Here is a 24658-nt window from a genome sequence, read left to right as displayed (position 1 = left end):
GAGAGATCTTATTGCTTTCTGTAACTTCATGAAAGGAGGTGGTAGGGACATGGGTACTGACCTCTTCTCGCAGTTTACAGTTTCTCCCAGTTTGACAGGACAAGAGATAATTGCTTCTCAGAAGGAATGATGAGGCATTGGAGCAGGCTGCCCAGGAGGTGGTGGAGTCACTGTGCCTGGGGGCATTCAAGAACTACCTATATGTGTCACTCTGGGACATGGTTAATGGGCATGGTGGGGATGGGTCAACAGTTGGACTGGATGATCTTAGTGGTCTTTTCCAACATGACTAATTCTGTGATAAATATGTATGTTAAGGCTCTTCTGGCAAGTTAAACAAACCCTCCAGTGCTAAGTGGTCCACTAAAACAGCTCACATGCTTTTAGAACTTATAATGAATGCCCAGTCAGTGCTAAAGCAGTGTCCTTGGCAGCCGCAGGCCTTTGTCACCAGGCAGAAGGCTCCCAGTCAGCCTGGATGCCAGCAAACACAGCTCAGCACATCATTTAGAATGTTCCAGCACATTGTGACATTCATGTCCTCCTTCTATGAGGAAGTTTCCTGAGCGGTGTGAACCCAGCCAGCTGCTTCCAGGGAGAGCTGCACTGAATTCATTTCAAACTACACCATTTCAAGCCACTCCGGGTACGTTTTATGCACATAACAGCATACTGGACATCCTTAGAGGGCGACTGGCACCCGAAAAGGAGGGGGGTGGGGGGAAAGAAGTTAAAAAAAAGGAAAACCTCCTAATCTCAACAAACCCCAGTGCCCTGTTCTGCTGCTGCTGCTGCCTCCGAGGACTCGCGGGCGGCAACGAAGCTGCTCCACTGCCCGTGCCGAAGCCCGATCCGACTCATCCTCCTCCGCCCCGTCAGGCCGGCTCCTTCCCGTGTGTCCCTCAGCCCTGTGCCTGCCCCAGTGCCGGGCAGGGAGCGAGGAGCAGGGAGCAGGCACCCAGGAGCACAGAGCAGCAACCACAGTCCCAGACTGCCGCGGCCTCGCAGCCGTGTTGAGCGCCTGCGCATAAGGAGAGAAGGAGGCGAGGGCGGTGGGTGAGAGGCGGTGCTATCGCGCGTCTCCGCGTGCGGACAGGGAGCCCTTCCCCTTCCCTTCTCTTCCTTTCCCTTCCCCGGGCCTCCCCCACCGCCTCCCCCTGCCCCGCATCCCTCTCAGGGCGCCGGGCCGGCGCGGGGGTCTGCGAGCAGCGCAGGGAGGTAGGGAGGGAGGAAGGCGGGGAGGGAACGGGGATTGAGAGAGAGAGAGAGAGAGAGAGAGAGAGAGACTGAGCCAGATCTTCATGCCACTGCAGGCAGCAGCAGCAGCAGGTAAAACCAGCCCCGGAGCATCTGCTCCCTTCACCCGCTTGCCCCCCTCCCCGCCGGCCGCCCTGCAGTCAAAGTGCGCCAGCCCCCGCCGGGGCCTCTCCCGGCAGCGCCGCCCCGTCCCGCAGCCCTCGGCCGTCGGCGCTCAGCGCTGGGGCTGGTGAGGCCTGCGCGCAGCGGGTGCCGCGGGCCGCTGCCCGGCCTCCTCCCGCTGCTTCCCGCGGGGCCGCCTCCTCCGGGCATGGCGGGGGGCAGGTGCTCCCGGTAGGGACCGCTGAAGCCAGAGCTTCGGTTCTGGGAGGTGGAAGCAGGGAGGGAGGAGGAGGCAGATGGTCATAAGATGGTCCCCCTCTGGATTATTGTTATTATTATTATTTTTTCCCATTGTTGTCGGTGGTAATTCTGATGGCTGAAGAGGGAAGAGTTAAGGTTGAAATGATTTTTCTTTTCCCAGGCCTTGACAAAGAGTTTTTGTAAAAGGCAGGTTTTCCCTCCACTTTCTTGACCCCAGTGACTGTTTCCTTTCGTTCCCACCCATCTGACCCCAGTCTGTGCTGGCTGTCCAATTTATTGCCTACAGAGTGACTTACTAATTGCCACGTTTGGTTATCTTTAGATTACAGTAGTTCAAGTGGTGTAGTAAGTATGGATTTCAGTGCAAGGGCTGCAGTTGGCACATTTTAGTTGTTGGAAAGTTTTATCTTCTTAGGTTTCCATACCATATCCAGCAGTTGTGTAGTGTAGGTACATATCCTATGGTGTTATTCAACCTGGGGGCTTCGTGGTCCGCTTTTAAGGAATAGCTGTCCCATCACATTGACAGAACATTGCTTTAAGTGGTACATGTGACTTGAAATACTTAACAAACGAGAAGAATGTTAACTATGTGAAGGACTCATATTCCAAATCACACTAGATTGGGAATCAGGAGTCAAGAATGGTCTTCTAGTTTTTCCATACAGCCATACAGCATCCTTTTGCTACTTTATTGCCAGCAATCCTGCTTATCTGCCCTTACTCTGCAACTTGGTTACAAAGCACAACTACTCTCATACCAAGGAAACTTCATTAAAGTTTATCAGTTCTGTTATTTGCCACACTCACATTCAGTAATAGCATCTCTGTGAAAATGAAACCTTCCACGATGTATCCCAAATAAATACAGGCTGTTTATTGGAATTTAAAATATTTTTTGAAAAGTTGAGGGTAGTAAAACACACAGACAAGTTAATCCCAGATCTCACCTGTCTCGGAATCATTGCTCACTACTGGCTTTGTAGCTCAATTGAACACGCAGTACTAAAACTGGGCAGTAGGAACAGTGTATCACTTGTGGGCAACACTGTTTTTTCTTTTGGAAACCAGTCCTTGTTTTGTAATGGTTGTCTGACTTAATGTTATCATGGGTAACTAGTTGCCAGACTTCCTGTTTATCGACATGTGCGGCCTGTTCACATCACATACATACTTATAATATGGTGGTGATTACTGGGCTAGGTGCAATTTAGGTTTTGTAACATTGTGATACATCTGATAAAAACAGAACTAGACACAGCCTGGCCCAGATAAACTGAGTTTTTAAACTTACATGAAGTTCATAACGTTGTTAAACCATCAACCAGAACTTACCCTTGTGTGACTTGCACACCTTCATTATGAACTTCAGCTCTTAACAACGTATGAGAGCACAAGCAAATCCTCTTTTTGCATATAAGCATATATTGGGAAGAAGGTGCATGATTGATTTCCCACCCCCCTTAGATTTTACGATGGCTTCATAGTTTGTAGAAATGATTGATATAGTCAACTCCTATGCAGGCTGAACATTTCTAGAGATACTGTTGGCATCCTTTTGTTGGTGAGGAGAAGAGACAGGAGGATGTTCTCCTGTGGTGAATAGCAAGTACAGTGAAGTAAGGGCTTGTACTGGAGGTAGTGTTCAAGAATTAATAATGCTGGTGGGATTCTTGTTTTGTTTTGCTTTGTTTCACCTGAGGGAAGTCACAAGCCCAATTGTATACAAGTAATTTTCAGATTGTGCTGCAAGAGAGATCACTTGTCACACCAAAAATGGTTCATACCTTTCCTTAAAATGCCATGGCACCTGCAAGGGTGACACTTAGCCCTGTGAAAACATTCCTCTAGCATTTGTCTTCTGTGTTACAGAGTTGGTTTAACTCCACTGTTCTTTTCTCTTTTGTTTGCATTTCAGTAGTGGAATTCTTTTGGAATTTGATACCTCATATTATCTTGCCAGTGAAGTGTGATTTGGTGGAAGTGTGTTATATGTACTCTGCCTGCCTGTGATTTACACTACTGCAGAGATATTCGCTGTCTCTGAGTTATTGTTGCTATTATAACTTCATTTTTTACTGTGGAAGGACTATGCAAAGATCTGCTTTGCACTTCGCCCTGCAAGGAATTCTGCTGCTGAAGTCTTTTTAGAAAGTTTACTCTGTGCTCCATCCTTAGGAGCTTTATCTTAAACTGTTAGGTACGCTGCTGTAATTGGCAACAGCTGTTGCTGAGAATTGTGGAGGATAGACAGTTTCTGAGATAATCAGTAAGTAGTCCATTTGAGGCTTTGTTGATTAGCACGTGTAAGAGAATTTTGGATCAGGAGTCAGTGATGACTACAGAGTGCAAATGTGGTATGGTATGTAAATAGTTTGCCTTAGCCTCTACACTTCTGTAATAAATATGATACAGTTTTTGGGTGTTCTAAGCCCAGTAAGCTGCCCAAGGCAGTCCACTCTGTAGCCCATAGAAGTACAGATACTTGGCTGTGTTGTACTGTAGGAGAATCAGGGCTTTGAAACATGATGTGAAGTTGTCTGCCTGTATTTGACTGCTGTATTAATGGGGCTTCAACTCTTTACCTCTGAAAGAATTGGCATAGTTATTGCTGTTTCCAGTTTCTGAAAGTAGTTACTGAATTGTGCTTTGCTTGAGAACTTCTTCAGTTAACCATGTACCAGGCTGCTTTTTATTTTCCTGATACTACAACTTCTGGGATCAAATACTATCTGAAAAGGACTTAATGCAGAGTTGAAGGTTCTATCATACTGGATAGCATTATAATCTGATAAATTGTATTATTTTTATTTATGTTAAATACGAAAAGGAGTGATTTGAATTTTAGTGTCTGTGTGTGATGCGTTGTTGAGGAGAAATACTTGACTCTGTTCATACCCTAAGAGTTGTAATTAGACACGAGAGAGCCAAGCTTGAACAGTTCTCCACACTCCATCCAGGCCTTGGAGACGAATGTGCTGCAGTTGGCAGTCTATGAGGATAAAGGTCAATGAATTACAAAACAAAACAGAAATAGCTATTTTGCCTCTGTTAATGGCTATATCTCTGCTTCTGAGACTGGACTGGAGTCATATTATGACCTGAAGTCTAGTTGGAAGTAATTTGAAAATGATGGGAAGAATCACATCACTGATGTCGAACTGAATGTGATGGAAACGAGTCATCATCCCAGTATCTTGCACTGTATTTTCAGATAAAACTTTATACGTACCTATGTACTATTTAAGTTGAGGTGCTTTTAGTTCTGTTAATGGGTTAGCTAATCCGTCTTTTAGGATTATTAAAGAACATAATTACCACATTGCTAATTAATCTAGCACCAATATGCAAAATTCATATGGTTTACTTGGTTAAGTTGACTTTCCTGCACTACTGTATCATGTAGTGCTGCGTTAGAATGGGGAGCAGCTCTGTCTTGATATGTTCACATATGCTTCACCACAAATGTATTACAGCATCAGTTTTTGTCTGAGTGGATACTTTTTTTTTGCTGAACTTCTAGTTGGCTAAGTTTTTTTTCAAAAGTATATCAAGATACTGAGAATCTACCATTTACTTCTCTGGATGACTTGTTCCAGTGATTCATCTTTTCCACTATTTAAAAATAAGGCATGCAATTATTGTTTGAATACATTTGAATGCATCTGTCTTTCACTGGTTCTTGTCGTGTCTGAATTCTCTTATCACATCAGACTGCCTTAAAAACTGGATTTGTCCCTTTGACACAGTTTTCTGTTCTGTGTACGGTGTCAGTGCATAGCGTTTAAAGATAGAAGTAGCTTTTAGATTACACAGATTGAAATTTATGATCAATAGATCACAGATATACTGGACTGACAGCCTTAAGACTCTTGGAGAAGTTTAACAAGTATGCTGATGTATAAGGTTTGTCTCACCATGTTTTTTAACATCTGATCTGGAACATCTGTTTAACAAATGAGTTGGAAGGAAAATCAATATAATGTGATACAATTATATCATTTTGAATGTTTCCAACTATAGAGTGAAAGTGTTTATTGGCTATTTTAGATCTTTGCATATGAGTTTTAACACTTCTGCCACCTCTGCCTAGCCACGGGGCTGTGCTGGTGTTGATGTAGTGTGTGTGGTGCTGGTGCTGTGGGTGTTTGATGTTTCTCAGCTTCAACACTTTGTAGCTCTGTTTCATGTTGGTGGTGATCCACCTCATGCTTTTCTGTATTGTTGATCCTGTTTTACTTTTTATGCTTTCTTCATTCCCCCCCCCCCCCCCCCAAAAAAACAAAACAAAACAAAACAAAACAAAAACATCAGTATTCAAACATCTGGGCTGAATTTTAACCCAATTTGTTCTCTTTGTTAGCTGTTAAACTGATAGCAGATAAAAGACGTGTTAAGGATGGCTTCCATTTTCATGTTTTCCATTTCAGTTCCCCCCCCCCCCCCCCAATCAGTTGCGTTCCTAACTTGTTTCAACTTCAGAAATATAGAAACCTCAGGAATATGAGTGTGTGCGTCCATGCTAAGCTTATGTATGTTTCAGTGATCTCTGGCTGTATAATCAGATCATGAGCAGTGATTCTTAGGCTATCCACAGTGCCTTGTCCAGTGATGCATTTGTTTTAGCCACTATAATGGGATGTATGGTAATTTCTCTGTGCCCATTACAATGAGTAGTGTTAGAAAACTTGCCAATATTTCTTAAAAAGTGCTGGTTTTTACTCGTGGCTGCTTAAGATCCTGAGATATTTGGTTTCTGATTGAAGACTATAGTTTGACATCTCTTTCAGCAAATCACAGGCATATGTAAATGAAAAAAAAATCCTCCTGTTCTCTTGTTGGAGCTGATGGTTTGTAGCAGACTTCCACTTGCGTTGCCTTCTGAGCTGCACATAGCCAGTGTCCCATGATTCTGAGTTACCAGGTAGTGAACACCTGAAGTACATTTCCTGAGAACCTAGGTTGTTCAGGAGCTATTTTTGTTTAATCACTGGCCTTTAGACAACTGGATGTCTGGCCTTTTTATTGGGAAGGAGTATAGATTTCTGATGTTTATTGAGAACAGACTTGAATTTCAAGGTGCAGAACTTAAGTTTGTAAAGATTTTCTCTCGAACTGTAGGGGTATGGTTTTGGCATTTAGACTTTGCTCTGGTGTTAGCATAAAGATCCTTGCATCAGATGAATTGTCAGCTGGGCTGTTAGTTTGTCATTTCCAGTGGCCAGCAACTGGTGCTTTGCAGGAGGTGATTAAAAAAAATCCCAATTATGGCATAATCTCCATACCAAGGAGCTGTTCAAAGTTTTTCATTCTTTCTAATGGTTTATGGTTACCAAATTTTTCCATTAGCACCAATGGAACTGGCCAGTGGCTTCTGTATCCTGAATGATGCAGATATATGTATCACTTTCTACAACTTTTTCTTCTTCTTGCCCTTATTTACAGCACGGCAACATCTGTATCTGGATGGTGATCCGTCTGTATTTTACTGTTTGCACCTTGGTACGTCGCAGAGTTGAACTAGTTTCTCATTTTCCCCACCAGATTCACTTTAAAGAAATATTTGTTTTTCTTTTCCTGAGCTGTGATTAGTTTTTCATACATCTGTGCTTTAAAAGAAATTGTCAATGTTCACACTGTCCTTTTCAGATGTAAATTTGGACACTTTTAAAGTAAAGACTCACGATATGTTTCACATTTATTTCACAGTTGTTTTCACATAATCATGCCTGCTGCACTGTAAATGTGAACAAGAGGCTCCAATGCCTAGGCGGTACTTTGATTTCTTGTACCTTCTTGACTAAATTTTATCTCGAGTATTCATGATTAACATTTGGTAGTTTTGTAGTGCCATTCAGCCATAAAAGAAAATGACGTTAATCATTTCCAGTAAGAGGGAAGCGACTTATTCAAGGCCAAACAACAACTTTGAGAGGGAGCTCCAGTTAGAACCCAGATTTTAGAATATCCCATCATAGTTAATTCACTGCAAAATATTTAATAAATCATACACTTTAAATAAGTTTGCTAAATTGTGGAAATGAAAAGATTATGTAATATGTCTTTACTAATTAAATAGAAGGCTTTGTCAAATGAATTTGAGAAGTACAGTGAAAGAGTAGATTTAACGAGAATACTACTAATCATTACATGAAGAATGCAAGCAAATATTTAGCATTACACTTCTCTAAGTGTAAATCCACTAGGTTATTTAAGAATTTTGCTGGGTATAATGGAATTATTAATTTCTGCAGTGAGAAGAGTGGCTTTAAGCTGATGCTGATGCTCTTTCTGTATGGCCTGCTTCCTATAAAACATTGTACGACTTTCACAGTAGTGACTTAGAAACATGCAGCATATACAGGCTGTATTTCATTTGGAACCATGTATTTGAAAGAAAGGGAAGAGCTTTGCTCTACTTTCAGTTATTCATGAGTCCACAGAATAGTATTTCCTCCTTTAGGCCTGACTCATTTTTAATTTACATCATTTTCACATATGCCTATGGCACTAATAAATATACAGTTTGAAGAAAAGTTAATAAATCTAAGTACTCTACCTTGGCAATTCTTTTATATATGTGTATATATATATACATATGTATGTTTTATATGGATATATGTATTTTTTGTACTCAGAAAATCAAAGCTGTTCCTGCTTGTGATAGCACCTTTTAAAAGTCATTGTATCAGACGGCATGTGCAATGGATTAAGCTGTCTAATCCATACATCTAAAATACATACTTGACCTTTTTTAGTTTTAATTGTTGGTTCACATTTATAAATAAAATGTGTCCTGGCCCTGCTAGTTCTCCTGCTGCATGGAAACATGAAGTGGATTATGTTTAAGGGATTGTTTTCTTCTGAAGAATGCAGAAGTTGGGGCACCACTACATTTCCTTTCTGTAGCTGTTTGAGAGAGAAGCAGATGAGTGTGTGTAGAGGAACAGGCAACAGGCAGGAACTGCGTGACTTCCTTAAGCAGAAGGAACTCATGGCCAAATTAGTAGAAAGATTTTTTTTCTGTGCACACACACGTTCACATATGGTGAAAGAAGATGATGACAGTGCCTTGTAGTGGGATACAAGCACTAGAGAGCAGTAGCAGGTAACAAAGAATTAAAATAGCTCACCCCTTCCAATAACAGGTGATAGCTTGAGAGGAATGCAACCTTTGTACAGAGAGATGTTGCTAAACCTTAAATGGGGGGTGCGGATGGGTAGATCCAGGCTCCACCTTCACTCTGGTGCATTGCTTGCACCTCAGCTCCCTGGGTTAGCCACACCTCACCTGGTGCTCAACCATTGGTTCAGGCTGTGACTTGGCAATTCCACTGTACCAGGCAATTTCATGCTTGGTGATGACTTTTACATCAGGCCTGACCTTCTCCATCCGTTACCAGCTGATGACCAGATGTTTGTGTTTCATACTACAATTTTATCTTTTTCAGTACTGTTTGTAGACCTGAGCGGAAACAGTTTGCTTGTTGCTTTTGTTCCTGGCCCTTTATCAGTACTGCTGTTTACTGATTTCACGTACCTTTAGGATGAAACGTCAAACTTTCCTATGCAGAGATAGGAAAAAATATGCAGCACGTGTGCTTTGAACTGACCATTGTCTCTTTTGAGTTCTATCTTGAGCTTTAAGCATGTTTTCAGGCTGAGGTGTGGGACATTCTGTACATAAAATAAAAGAACAAATAGATTGAATATATTAATATTACATATTAAAAATATTTTTAATAAGCATATCTGATAATGATGTTGGATATTTAGTTGGTAAAGGCAGAATCCACTTATCTGGAGGATTAGCCCCTGTGGAACTGAGTGGAATAGAGACAAGATCATTATCAGCTGTTACTGCTGGACGTAGCTCTCCTTGGGGGTTGTGCACAACTGAAATAAACTGAGGTACATGCTCAGAATGTATATAGGTCACACCGAAAGTTATGAGTCCCATTTATTTCTGCTGAAACAACAATAGACACAAAGAGCACAACAGCACTATTTGACAGACCAAATCCTAGGTTACAAAACATTATTTTTTGACAGTCAGTGCTATGAGTTGTGCAGTTTTGCCAACAGTGAACATGAGCCTGCATGTTGTACTTGTAATGTAGGAGGCATTACTTTCAGAGCAGCTCTTGTACGTATATATATATATGTATATATATGTGTGTGTGTATATATATATATATATATGTACCTGTCAGCCATTACAAATCTGGGATGCTGTTACTTGAAGAGTATTCTACAGAGTCAGTGATTGCAGAAAGTACTAATTTATTTCAGTATGTTCCTCTGGTTTAGTTTTCTTATGTCTTTCTGATCTTTAGGGAGTTTAGGTGAACTGTCTGAAAGTTTTTTGAGCATTAGAAGAAAACTGTATTCCTGTAAGTCAGTATTATAAACTGATGTGAGCCAGGAATTAGAGCACACTTGCTTCTCATAGCTGTTCAGAGCAACTGGGTTTTTATGTTAATTTGTGGTAATAGTGTATGATCAGTCATTGTTATAATTTTCATTGTGAGTAATTTTATCTGAGGGCAAATGTAGGCTGAGTGAACATTGTTTTATGTCGCATAACAACTTAGATTGGGATAAAAGTTTATTTATATACTCATAATTTTTGTGGGTTGACTAGGGTGCTTCACTTTCTAGTGCTGCTGTTATTTATCCCTTAGTCCATAAGCATGTTAGACACCTCCTAATGCAGATAGTCTTTTGCTGGTATTTCTAGATACTGTTTCCACTAAGACTCAGCATAATCTTCTCCCAGTCTCTGTTACATTCAGAAGCTTTAGAATTGTACAGTCCCCTTCCAAAAGTAATGGATCAGTCTAGCTCAAGCCATGCAAGAATCAGAAGGAAGAATGGAAGGGTATGAAGGGGGTAACTAGGTCTTAAACCTGTGGGTTTAAGAGGTGAACCTTCAGTGTGAAGCTTATAAACAGGCATTGAGTAGCACTGTAAGCATCTCCCTATACTTTTTCCTTTTCACATGAAGCAATTCTTTCAGATCCCTCTTGCGAGTTTCTCTGCAGTCTTCTTCTACCCTAATGCTTGCAGCCTTTAGCTTTCCTGGGTTATCATACTAAGACTCCACCTTCTGAAAAACTGGAAAAAAGTCAAACCCAACAAAACAGTGTGTCATGAATATTTGCTGACCTGTTTTATTTTCATTTTTTATTTATTGCAGTGTATGTCTTTTTGCATTTTGCCTGATTTATGTGGATGTCAAGCACCTCTGCTTCTGTGTTTGCAAGTGGTGAGTGGGTCTGTCTGCAATGAGCAATTTTAAGGTCATGGTATGAGTTAACCACAGTAGGCAGCTGAGTGTCACCCAGCCACTCACTACAGAGGAAATGTGGGCAAGGAAGAGCAAATATACTAGCAATAAGGATATAGTTTTAGATACTGAGGCAGGTTATATTGTAAAACTGCTTCTGTAGGAATAAGGGAAGAAAAAGACTTTTAACTACGGTCTTTATTTTCCTAAAATAGGAAACAGACAGACAATGCAGGGTGCACTGCCTGTACTTTCCCTTCTTAAAAAAGGACACGTGTCTCCAGGAAGTCTCTAAGTTGCTAACATTACATTTCATTTAATGTTTCTCAGTCACTTTGGTCAGACAACTTCTAAAATTATTGTTCAGATTAACTTCGGAGTAAGTGAAGGTTGGGTTATGTTTTCAGTTTTTCAACATGATAACATTTGCTTTCCAAGTCCTGAGGTGGTTTGCAGTGATTTCATCACTGAAAAGTATCTGTTACTGACAACAGTAAATAAACTGCCGTTTGACTTGAGACTAATTTCTTGCTACACTTCAGAATTGTGCTTGGTGAAATGTTATAGTTATGCCAGTTTTATTGTTGTTCATTTTGCTTGGCTGTAAAGGATCCGAAACAAGTGTCAAATCCAGAAATCTGTTATAGCAGCTAGTACTGGGTTTCTAGTGATGCATTGCTGTGTCTGTTTACAGCGTCCTCTGAGGGTACCAAGGCTTTCTGTGCCGTCCCTTCTGATATGCTAACCCCTTCCCTCTAACTATTGAGATATATTTTTGCACTTTCCCTGTCTTGACAGGATGTTTCAAAATATTTTTACTTCTATTTGTTATTTTCTATTTCCAAGGCTGAAGCTATGTTTTGCTGTCAATTCTGCTCCGTGCTGCCATTATGGTATATTGACTTGAAGATACAAGTAAGGAGTGGCAGACATCAAAATGAAATGCAAGCAGACCTTCTAATCACATGAACATGTGAACAAATGGAAAAAATATTTAGTGGTGTCTGTCATCTTGTGTAGATGAAAGACACAGGGAGACGATCTCATTGCTCTTGTGGTTTGCTTTGATCCCTTCCTGTCAGAGCTCAAGCCCTCCTGTCCAGCTTCATAGTGTTTTTGAAGTAGAATTGCCTTACAGACATCTCTAAGTTCAACACTGTAATGTTAACTCTCCTCTCTGATGCTCGGTTATGGATTGTCTGACTGCACAGGACCTTGCTGGTTATTCCTGCATCTGTGTGTATGTATACGTTACAGTAGTCCTTGATGGACCAGTCATTATAGTAATACTATAATGAGAAAAACAGCAAAAAAAAAAAAAAAGCAAAAAAAACCTATCTAAACTTCCATCCATCTTCAGCCCATCTGGTCTCTTGAGGAGAATTTCACTGTGATCTCTCTAGTAAGAGATCTGGCATCAAGTCTGGAGTGCCTGTCCCTTGCTAGCAACCTGGCTGTGCCTCGGTGGAGGAATGGCAGAAATCCATTTTCTCTGTGTCTAGAGCAAATGACTGTGGTGAGGTGAGATTAAAAGCTAGACTTTGATTTTTATGCCCAATTAATCCTTCATTTGGAATGCCTTTGTGCATCATTAAGGTGGCTTGGAGGAGTGGCTGGCAGCCACAAGAGGTTGCTCAGTCCCTGCTTCCTTGTACCAACTGATGTTGGGCAGGGTATGCAAGAAGATATTTGCTTACTTCTGGTGATAGATATAAAAACCAGCCGTATGCTAAACATGAATGGCTACATCAGAATGTACTTACAGCCTTCTGACTGGGCTCAGTAGAGGTCTGAGATGATCACCTCTGCATTTCTTAAAGCAACATTTTTAAAAATTATTTTGCCAGATCTGAGCAGGTTCAGATCAAAATTGAATTCACTTTTAGCTCTGATTTTTCCTAGAATGGCTTGGGTTGTAAGGGACCTTTAAGATCATCTAGTTCCAATCCCCCTGCTGCAGGCAGGGCTGCCACCCACCAGCTGAGGCTGCCCAGGATCCTATTCATCCTGCCCTCGTGCTCCACCAGAGATGGGGCATCCACAGTTTCTCTGGGCAGTTTGTTCTAGTGTCTTACCATCCTCTGCATGAAAAATTTCACCGTATCATCTAACCTAAATCTACCCTCTTTCCCCCTTCTGTCACTCTCCAACCGTGTAAAAAGTCAGTCTCCTTCCTAATCATAAGCTCCTCAAACAGCTTCACATCTTTCTTGTGCTGGGTGTGTAGTACACCAGGTGGGGCCTTGTGAGGGCAGAGCAGAGGGGGACAATCCCTCCCTTGTCCTGCTGGCCTCTCTTCTTTTGATGCAGCTTTAGGATACTGTCAGCCTTCTGATCAACAAGAGCACACTGCTGTGTTATGCCCAGCTTTACATCCATCTGGATCTCCAAGTCCTTCTCCAAAGGGCTGCTCTCAATTAATTCTCCCAGCCTGTACTGATATGTGGGATTGTACCCAACCCAAGTGTAACACTCATGCCCACTTTTTAGGCATGTCCAGGTTTCTTCGAATGGCATCCCCTTCTGTATTTTTCTCTTTAGACACCAAAGCTTCACGCTTTTTAATGTTCTTTGGGGCTTGTACAAGGCATAGTGATAATGGATAACTTACAGAGAAAGACTTCTCAGTCTCTCATTGAAATATTCATACACAGTATCACACATTTTTGAGCTCTTAACATTTGTGGACTTGACGTATATGCTTGTGTCACCACAAGCTCCTGTCACCTGATGGTTCGTAAAATTAGGTCGTCAAGTATCACCTGTAATTTGGTTTGTTGTTGTTGTTCTTAATTTACATCTCTTCATCTCTTTCATAATGCAGTAGGAGGTACAGGGAGAATCTTGAAATCTAGTCAGTGTACAAGATGCTGTGAATCCGGATAAGCGTTTTATAATTCCAGGTTGGATGCATAGGCTTTAGTCATATAAACAGTATGTTAAACAAATTCTCTTTGCTTTCAGTGAATCTTGATCCTAAGAATGTATGTGGAGCATTCTGGACACAAAACAGCTATCATTCATAGAATGGTGTTAGAATATTAAAAAATAATAACAATTCAGGATTAAGTGTTCTGTGATAGCTCACCACAGGTTTTCATTCTCCACACTCCTAGTGCTGACTTAATCCATCAGTTATTCTCATGTAGACAGGCTGCATTTACTAAAGGCTCCTCACTTGGTTGGCATTGCTATCCCCAGTAAGTGATTTGTGTATGATGTGGATACAGACAATATTATGGCAGGTGGTCTCTTATTGAAGCAAGTTGAGTTTTTTCATCTCAGAGTTGAACCATGAGAGCACAACCAAGTTTCAAGATATGCAGAAGTAAAAGTAAATTAGGTTTGGATTTATTGAATACTTCTCTTTCTTAGTTTTAGTTCGTCAACTCACTTACTTCGTGTGGTTTACAGTCTGTGAACTGAGAATTTTTGTCGTAGAAGTCTCTAGGCCAGCATGTGGATCTGAAGGAAGGTGAATGTCTAACCAGGGTTATCAAATGGTGACCTAAATAGCACAGAACTATCTTAGTAAACCTTGGATGATATCTTCATGTTATCTTGTTATGTGAGTATAACATTCAACTGCAGCAACATTTTTTTTAAGTATAAGATCATGTGAAATTTGTATTCATAGTGCACCTCTTTGGATCCTGGAGGTAATCCCTCATAATCAAGAACGTTAAAGAACATTAAGATTACATTATCTAAGCTGATGTATTTTACATTAGTAAAAGTACAGGTGATTGGGAAGGACACTGCATAAAACTCACATGGGCATTATTCCTGCTGTTTATGTTTGACTTGGCTTCATGTTTAGATTTTCAGCTTTTACTGATTTCATTATTTAAGCTATCTTCTTTTGTGATAAGTATTGCTTACACCGGTGGTAGAAATTTAAGGTCATAAGGAAACAAATATTTGTAATGGTAAGCGCTATGGATAGGTAGCCCATAAATAGTGAATAAAATAATGCCATCCTTTTGGCAAGCATGTAATTTCATGAAATTGGTTTATTCTGAAGCATTGAATGTGATACTGTAGGTTGCTGAAAACAGCTTTAGCAGAAGTATGGAGAATTACTTCAGGAGAGTTTTTAACTCACCTCATATATTCTTTGGCTTTTCTAGAATTTTAGAGGATTGCTGTTCTGAAGGCATTTGTCACTATTAAGGAAATTAATTGATCTGACTGGTCGGAGGAAATATCTTTTGGATGCTTATGTTTTTGCTGTATGTTGACCAATTATCATTATGAATTTTGGTGTAAAATGGATATTAAAGTGCTAGTGTGGTTAAGTGAAGTAATGCATTGCCTCCCAGATGCCTGCTGAGTAAGCACTTCATTCCTGAAGTCAGATGTTGAAAGCCAAGTCTTCTATCTGCTTAAGGTTTGTGCTGGGATCTAAAATTGATTAGTACTCATGAGTCATGGGCAGCTTCACTGTTGACTTCAGTGGTGGGAAAACCCACAGCTAAACAAACTCAAGTGAACAATATGGTTATAAACAAGATAAATTTACTGGAGGTGAGAAAGGGGAAGAGTGGGGTGTGCACCAGTTTAGTTAAATTGGTGTCTGTCCATTGGTTGTTCCGATGTTTCTATTCATTAATTGTGTTTTGTTTTGCTGATACTTTTCTGTATTAGGTCTGATGCCTGCAGCTTATCCATGTTATTTTACTTAATGAGGGTTAAAATTTTATTACAAATGAATTTATACTTAAATAGTAAATAATGAATCCGATTTTTAATGAGTTGTGGCAGAAATCTTATGTAGTAAAATTACACTGTGAGATACAATGAAAGGTATTTAGTTAATGTGGGTTTAAAAACAGAAACAAAAACCAAGAATTGTTAAGAAAGTAAGGATAGACAGAATTACATAGGCCAGTGGATTTAATGCTATGAATCAGAAATTTGGGAAGGTTAACTAAGAATAAGTTTTTAACAGAAAATATGGGTATTTTTAATTACCTTTATTTGAATTAAGGACATGTAATGATGTATCATAAGGCTCTTAGTCTCAATGAATGACCTTTAGATTCAGATCCGTGTCAACTTGCGTGAGTAGCAGTCCAGTTTCAGTGTTGGAAATAAAATACTTTGGATGTTAGTCACTGAACAAATTTGAACAGTCTTCCAGATTAGATGGTGGAAGAAAAAAAAGGAGAATGAACAGCTGGTCAGAGCTTTTAAGTACCTACTTAAAAGAAGTCGTGGTGCTGTAACTGAGGTTACAATAGGAAAAATAAGATTAGTCAGGAGAGCCATGCTCATGGTCTATGAGCCTGGGTCGTACGCATCTGCCTTGCCAGCTCTTTTTAGTCTGATTAAAATACCAAGGCTTATGACATTTAAAAAAAAAAAAAAAAAAGTGAAAAAAGCTCAGGGATTCCTTATTGTTGGCTGCAGTTTTATGTTTGGCTTTGAAGAAACTGACTAGTTTTATAGTTTTAGTCAAAGATCAGCACAGTCATTTGAGCCTTGACTTTCCCTTCCATGTGTGTGACAGTGCTGGCGGTGTTTTCTTCTGTCAGGCTTTTGTTGTTTGAGATCAGCTCTTTGGCTCACTGACACTATAATGAGGAGTAAACAAGCCCTATTTCTTTGAGACAATTTGTAGTGTGTTGCCAGTGGATTCTGAGTTTAACGGTATGGGTTTGATAGAAGATCATACAGCTGTATTGAGCCTCATCATTATATTTTACTTTGTAGTAGTTGTGTTGGAAAAAATAAATATCCAAGCCCTTTATAATGGGGTGCAACATCAGTCCTGACAGTATTGGTATCTGCACTCTGCTTTCTTTATGAAGTGCCATCTCCTCTGTCTTTCGCATGTATCTAGCCACTACTTTTAGCCACTGCATTTAAGGCATCCTTCTTAGCATTTTTTCCCACTGCTAAACATGGGAGATAGTCCAATCACCAACATAAATAAAGGGTTAGTAGATCTTTTACTCATACACCTTTCTCTTCTCTGCTTTCACCACTCATCAAGAATATTTGGGCTTAGGTTTTTTTTTACTTCCGCTCTGCTTTTAGAAGAGTAGTTTCCTACTTTTCTCATCCATCTATGTGTTATCACATTCATACCAAGACATATATTCTAATAGATGTGGCTTAAAAATATGTGTCCATCACTTGTATAGGTATTCGGTATAGGTGCTCAGCACTGGGTTAGAGGATAGGGTGTTGCTGAGAAGACAAGCTTTACGTTTCACGTAATGTCTGTGATTAGAGAAGATAACAGCGGTGTCCCTGAAGAATCAACATCTTTATACATCTGTCTAGCAACTATATAAGCCTCTGAGACCTTCAGCATTGCTGATGTTGAAAAAAAGGTGTGATGCTGTCTTCCAGATCCTTTAACAAAAAGTAATAATGAAAAAAGGGTCAACATTCTGTTGTTTCTGCTCTGTGTTTGAAGCAAGTAAGCTTTATGTTCATTTGCTTCTCAGCAGATGATTTCTAGTATCCAAGTGTACAGTGGAGAAGGCACTGAGAGTGCCTTCTTGTAGGATGCAAACGCTATGGAGAAATAACAGGTAAGAAAGAAGGAAAATTGGTTCCCCCCTTCCAATGACCAGTGACAGCTTGAGAGGAGTGAGCTTTATGAACAAAAGATAAGGAAAATAAAAAAATCCAATGATTTGGAAAAACTAGCTAACTAACTAACTAAACTGATACATTTATAGTCTCCTATCTAATACAGTTTCCTGTTGTAGAAATCAAAAATTCACCGAGGCTAAAAATGGAATAGAGGGAATGTACATACTGGGTGAAAATCTTAATCACCATCGGAAAGAATAAATCTCAGTGTTTCCCTGACAATGCACATTTTATTCGAAGTGAGGCAGAGATAAGAGTGAGAGAGTAAATGGCTGATTCCAAGCACTTGAGGGATTAATTCTTCCAGTTTCTGTGAATCCTCAGATTGCGTGCACCTTAGTACAAGGGGATACTACCTGCTCTTGGTCATGTAACAACAAGGTTCTGTTTGACTGCAAGCTCTTAGAGTTTGAACAAGTATCACGGTCAGTTCCAAACATTGATCAGACCAGAGAGATAGAAAAACTGCAGCTCACAGGACTTTGTTTTCCGTTCCACTGGTCATTGTAAAATTGTAACTATAGGAAAAGTATCATACAGAATTAATCCAACTGTTTCATTTGTAATTATTAACATAGAACAATGGATTAAAGGAAAGATGCATCTTATTATGTATTTAGTTGAATTAGCTTTAAAAAGTATTGGTTAAGGGTGTATCTTTTTTTAATCATCAATTACTAAAAAACCTGGAAGTTCTATGTCAGAAGTAGTGAGGATCATGATTTAAAGTTGGCACAATTAAAGGAGATTTTATTTAGTTGGAAAAAGTTCTTGTTGCTTCAGCTCCTTTGGGAGCCCAAAATACCTGATCTGTGTCATCTGAAGAAGACAACAGCTAATTCTTCCTCAAGTAGAAGTCAGGTGCACAGTTGCTAATCTGACGCTTTTTGCCCAATTTAAATCTAAGATGGAGTCTTCTTCTTCTTTCACTGAGAGAACTTAAACTCTTCTATGACTGATTCCATTAATGAATTACTAGATCTGGCTCCAACTTTGTCATATTACAATTAGAAAAAAGATGAGTGCTAGACTGTTACATCATGTAAAATATTCATTTACCTTAGTGAAAGGTTTTCTTTTATTTAAAGGAATGTAAACTGTAGATGTGTACAAAATATATCAACATCTAAAATAATAGAAAGTGAATTTTTGAATATTCAGATTTAACTCAAAGATGTAATTTTATGCAGACATAATGTTCATGTTAACTCAGTTGTTAATGTTGTCATAATAATGTGAATGCTATATTCCTTCAATTGATTTTTATAGTGTAGCATATACCTATGTAACATATTACTAACAGGCATGGCCATTAATGGTCATTATCTTGAAAATCTTCTGAAATCTTTACAGTCATCTTTTCCAAGCTCCTTTTCTACTGAGTTTTTTGTTTTGTTTTGGTTTTTTTGAAGGTTTTTTCCTATTTACCACTCATTTAGGTAACTTGTCTTCCAAAAAGCAATATGACAGACTCTTACGATGTGATGCCTCTCTTTTAAGTTTTGTTTAGTTAAATTTTTGCTCCTCATTCTGCTGGTTTGTTTTATGCTGGCAAAATTTACAGAATTTTGGATGATTAATCCTTTCTTTCTTTTTTTTTTTTTTCTTTTTCTTTTTTTCCCCATGAAATACAGTGATGTTTAAGGTATTCACCAGCCTTCTCGTTTGTTTGAATAACTTGCAGGACATTTCCGATTTGTACTTTTGTCTTTTGCAGTCTAGATGTTTCTGCCCTCTCTCATTCAGTGTTGATGAACTGACTTTTTACTTTAGTAATGACAGACTTTACTGTGAATCTAATGATCTGCTTGCAGATTTAAAAGTGTTGCCAGTCTTGCTTAAGAGGATAAACCAACTTCTTTTGTATGCTCTTTACTGACGTAAGCAGATATTATATTGATGAATATGGAAGGAGTGTATAGTCCAGTGCTTTGTTGCTTTGTTCCATCCCTCTAATTTATGACACCAGTAATAGTGGATGATGAATGAGATAGCCAAAACATTAATAAATTATCTTAAGAGGTATACTAAATCAAAGAGGAGGTGGCTAAGAAATAATCTAAAGTAATACCTCCAAGAAAAGTAAGTTAATTCCAGAATCATTTATTCAGCAATATGCAAAAACCCTGAGAAATTTGTTGAAATCAAACTGCTATAGTTAGGATGATGTTAATATAACTCAGCATTCCAGATTTTCTATTCTTGACTTTCGAGTCTCCAGCTTCAGGTGGCAAAAAATGTAGAATGTATGGAATAAAATCATTCCTTAACACTAAAGTTTAAATGTGGAATTTAAGCATTTTTAAAATTAAACCCAGCAATTTTGTTCTATGTTGGTGATGCTTATGTTCTCTTCCCTAAAATCATCTATCCATTAACAGGGTTGAAGTTCACATTCACTAGCCTGATGACTCCATGGGAAATTTTCACTTGTTCCAAGAAAAAATGGATACTTTAAAAAACAAACAACAATAACAACAAAACACATCAAAATTTCCATGTTTGTGGAGAATCATAGGATCACCGAGGCTGGATAAGATCTCAAAGATCACTCAGTCCAACTGTTCACCTATCACCAGTATTTTCCCCCCTAAACCATATCCCTCAGTACAACTTATCAATATTGCTTGAACACCTCCAGGGATGGACACTCAACCGTCTCCCCTGGCAGCCCATTCGAGCACCTGACCCATACTTTTGGAGAAAAAAATTTTCCTAATGTCCAGTCTGACCATCCCCTGGCACAGCTTGAGGCCATTCCCAAATGTTTTGTGCAGTTATATGTCACAAGTAGTAGTTCATCCAATGGCGCCGACTGTCTCATAAGGAGTCTTTGCATGTCAAAATAGGCCTTGTGTGTTCACAGAGTAATTATGTACCCCTTTGATGTAGACAGGGAGCATCAGGGTGCTGGGTCAGTTTTACATACACCAAATATTGCTATTATTAATCTGTTTCTTACAGATGATAGCAAGTGGAATGAAATTTAGTGACCATTGTAAAATGCAGTGAGATACAGTGACTGCAAAATGTTGTGTTGGGAGAAATAAAAAATTATGGAGGTTATGTAAGGATTCCATTTCATAAACTTGCAATTTCGAGGGTTTATAAATGTTTACATAGTTAGTTTAAGTTAACCTGTGTGGGCTTAGGCCATATTGTCATAAAAATAAACAATGTATCTTTCCTACTCCCTCTGTTTTCTTTTTTTTGCTATTTTTCATGCCTTGCGCCATCCCTAGGGTTCGCTTGGCCATATGGAACTGATCCACCATGAGTTACGAAATGGATAAATATTTTTGGTATGAAGTAAACCAGATATCATAAATGCTGTGTTTTCTGTATCAATGACAGTGGCGAACCCTTAATCTTGATGATTTCTAATCAGACTCAAACACTTTTGAATGCAGATAGCAAAGGCTTGTAGAAAGTGGCAATTATATGTGGGGACACCAGTTGCAGTCTCGTGTCAGCTTGTGCCGTATCTGTGAAACAGCTGATATTCAGAATATTTTTTTTCCTCTTGCTTCTTAATATTCACCCACAAAGCAAGTTGTATCTGTTTGAGTTTGTGTTGGTCTTCCAGTTTTTAACATTTTGCTCACTGTGTTGTTATATATATGTAACTAGATAAAATCTAGCATCTTCCTCTAACTAGTATTGTGTGAGAAACATTTTGCTCTTCAAGGAACTGAAATCATAAGTAAAATTGCTTACAAAACATGCTTAACCAGTAAGCTAACTCACAGCCCCAGCTTCTTTCCCTTTCATCTGAAAAAAAGAGGAAACAGTATTTGAAACCCTGAGTTTTGAAGGAGTTGCTGTCCATAGGTTAAAATGTAGTTATACCAAAGTGGTAATGGTTTTGTAGTTCCACTGAATTCACCTTCCTAGTTGTGTTAAACTTACTACCCATCTACATGCTAATTTCCTACTTGTAAAATAGTGCTGATGAACATCTTATTGTGCAGCAGGGCCAGTATAAGAAATGATTGCCTGTATTTCATTGGTCTGTATTTATTTTTATTTATTTATTTATTTATTTTTTTAAACTAAGATTATGTAGTGAAAGTTGGGCACTGTGTCACTTGTAGAGAGCTTCTGGATTTTTTTCCCAGTTCCCCTTCTCGTGATTCTCCTTATGAGTTTCAATGATCCAAACTGGCCATAGCAGGCTGGATGGTGACATGCTACCACTGAACTCACAGGTTCTGTTTGTCTCTACATTTGAATATTTTCTAGCCGCTTTATTTTCTCATTTCTCAGAGTGGATTTGATCATCTTACTACTTATTTTAACCTTTAACTGTGAAATTTATTGTATCCTCATTTCTTCAGGTGAACAGTTGTCATCGGAAGGTGCTGATAGTTTTCTTTCTACTTCTTGTTTCTCTTGGTTTTTAATTAATATACTCAATGTTGGTAGTCAAATGCTGCTTCTAATCATTGAGCTCTTTTATGATGAACAGTTGAGTGTAAGCTGTAAACAACAGGATTTTTCTATTTTCAGACTTTTTTCATATTTTTCCCTCTTTACTCTAAGTTCAGGCATCTTGTGAAAGTTCTGGTTTTAATTCTGGCTTAAATGAATGTGCTGTATTTGTGAGTCAGCCTAGTATTGCTTTTTTTCAGTCAACCCATATGCAGTTGTTAAATTTTCCTTATTCTTCTCCATAGCTGTAATTTTTAGCACTGTGAATTTTAAAGAGAAGTGGTAGAGAAAATGCACTTTTGGAAACCAAGAATTGCATTTATTTCTATCTTTTCTTGGATCTTTACAGAAGATGTATATACATCTGACATAGATTTTAATGTCAGTGTGTTTGTCATAGCTTTAATTATTTTCTAGTTTTTTGTTCCAGTCATTCATTCTGAAGTTTCACACAGAACTTAAACATCGTCCTTCTGTTTATTTTAAGGTCTGCCTTGGCTGTAAGCATAAACATTATAATCAATCTACAAGGTGGAGCATTAGTTCTGTATCATATGAAAGAATCAGATGCTTTCTACTTTGAGATCTGTGGCATTATAACTGGGAGAGCAATTAGGTTGGGATGGGTTTCTGATTTCTGCAGAACCACAAATGTTCTCTATATGTTCAGCATGAAATCAAGGTTTTTTGAACACAAAGAGAGTTTGTCTCAATGAGGGAGAGACTGAAGACAATTTATTTGCATTATCAGCATTTGCCACAATGCTGGGCCTGAGATTAAGGAAAATAGACATTAAGAAAGGAACAGAATACTATCATATGCTTAAAATCTATCTCCTTATTTTCATTCTGTAATCAAGATCTTTTAAAAATCATAAATGTTCATTTAGCGGTATCTTAGTGGCTCAGAATGCTTGTTCATGAGCTCTTGACCACCGTTTTAGGTTTCTTAGATAGCAAGATGTAAATATGGAGTAAATAAATAAAGTCTTTGCCCAGTCCATTTATTTAAACACTATTTATGCTTCATAATTTCTGATTAGTAGGGAATATTGTTTAAATAGAAAATTGGCAACTGTGGTTTTGAAATCAAATTTTTCTATTACAGTGCAGGTCCCATTGTTGGAACTACTTCAGTTAATGTATTACTGAAACGTCTTTGGTGATTGATGTAAATCAATCCAATGAAGGGTTAAATGTGGTAACTGATATAAGTTTTATTTTCTAATGAATCAAGGGGTTGGTAAAATGTGCGCTTACCGCTGATCATTAGAATACAAAACTATCTGTTGAAATCAATTAACATGCATATCTGATGACTGATTGTATAAATATGAAAGTCAAATAATTGTAATCGTTAACCATGGCTTCAGGTCATATGAGTTGTCAGCTCAAAAAAAATAGAGGAAAAAGAGGTTGATTTGCATATATTTAATGTGGCATGCTGTACATGTGGGAATTTAAGATAAACCTTTCCTAGTAATCTGCTTGTTTTTATCTAAAAATCAGCTAGGAAACGTGGATCATAGCAGCCAAATGAGCTATGTGTTGTATTGATAGCAGTTGATTCTCTACTTTGGGATTTGACATCGTCCTGTAGGTTTTAACAAGTTAAAATTCTTATTTTACTAAGAGACAGTTAGAAGAAGCTGAAAGAAGATAAAAGAAAAATCAGAAGGATAATGGAGATATAGAAACATTTTTGATGACATACTATACTGAGTCACAAAAGCTATCTTCACGTGTGAAGTGATAACAGATAAATCGAATTTAATTGGACAATTGTAATAACTGGGAGGGAGGGAATATGGCAGAGGATTCTAGGATTTTGGCCTAGAAATTTATGTATTATTTATTTTGTAAACATGATAATCCATTGGATTTGATTTACTTTTTTCCCCTGTGAATAATGCAAAGTATCCCATGTAACTTTTAACTATTCAAGAAATCCTTGAAATATGAGCCAGAATATGACAGTTAGTACCTTACTGTACCTGTAACTTTGTTAGAGTGCATCTGCCCAGTATTTGTACCCAAGCGTCTATTCCTATAAGGTTATTGTATGGTGATAATAACGTAAAGATGGCAGTAAATATCCAAAAAGTTATTTACAAGAAAAACTCACCCATATGGAAGCCTTCAGTCTGCTAGGAAACACTGAGGCAATCTTAGCGGTGGTCAGCCCTTAAATGAGGTCTAGAGGAGGTGGAGTCAAGCTCCACCCCTTCCGGGAGCACAGCTGAATCACTCTCACTTGTGCTCCCAGTTGACCCAACACTCGCCTCAGCTGATTAATCAGAGGTTCAGGCTGTCATGACCAATTTCCCATACACCCAGTAATCCTGACAGTCTTTTAATGTGTGAAGGAATAGACTACTTTTACAACGATCCATTATTTAAAAAAGTAGGATTTGAGATATGTTAGGTGTGTGTTAAAAGAGAATGGCTTTGCCAAGAGTGGAGAGGGAATGAATTCTTGAACAGAAATCTGAGAACTGAAAAATGTTTCCCACTTCTGAAAAAAGTGTACTGTGAGGAAAAAAAAAAAAGGGGGGGGGGGTCTCAGATTGCTTAAAATACAAAAGTTTCTTGTACTCTTGTGTTTTGGGGCTAGCAATCTTATTAACTCTAAGGGGAGGTATGCTTTTTCATGATGACTATATCTAGCTAGGAGGAATAGTCCTTTTTAAAGCAAATGGAAATGAGTGT

General features: G+C 38.8%; 1 protein-coding gene across 6 annotated transcripts in view; it reads left to right on the top strand.

Annotated features, from left to right (window-relative positions):
• The first annotated feature begins 558 nt into the window (after positions 1-558).
• TBC1D5 (TBC1 domain family member 5) overlaps positions 559-24658 on the top strand; it is a 285215-nt gene continuing 261115 nt past the window's right edge. For 2 of the 6 annotated variants that reach the window (XM_015853786.2, XM_015853785.2), the window contains exon 1: positions 1064-1329. The gene's annotated coding sequence lies outside the window, so the exon portion shown is untranslated. Of the gene's footprint in view, positions 647-1061; positions 1330-24658 lie in introns of those variants that run through there. The other 4 variants (XM_032443198.1, XM_015853783.2, XM_015853784.2 and 1 more) reach the window with 4 other exon arrangements.

This window comes from Coturnix japonica, chromosome 2 (assembly GCF_001577835.2).
Source record: "Coturnix japonica isolate 7356 chromosome 2, Coturnix japonica 2.1, whole genome shotgun sequence".
NCBI classification, from domain to species: Eukaryota; Metazoa; Chordata; class Aves; order Galliformes; family Phasianidae; genus Coturnix; species Coturnix japonica.
This window is presented reverse-complemented; position numbering and strand designations above follow the sequence as displayed.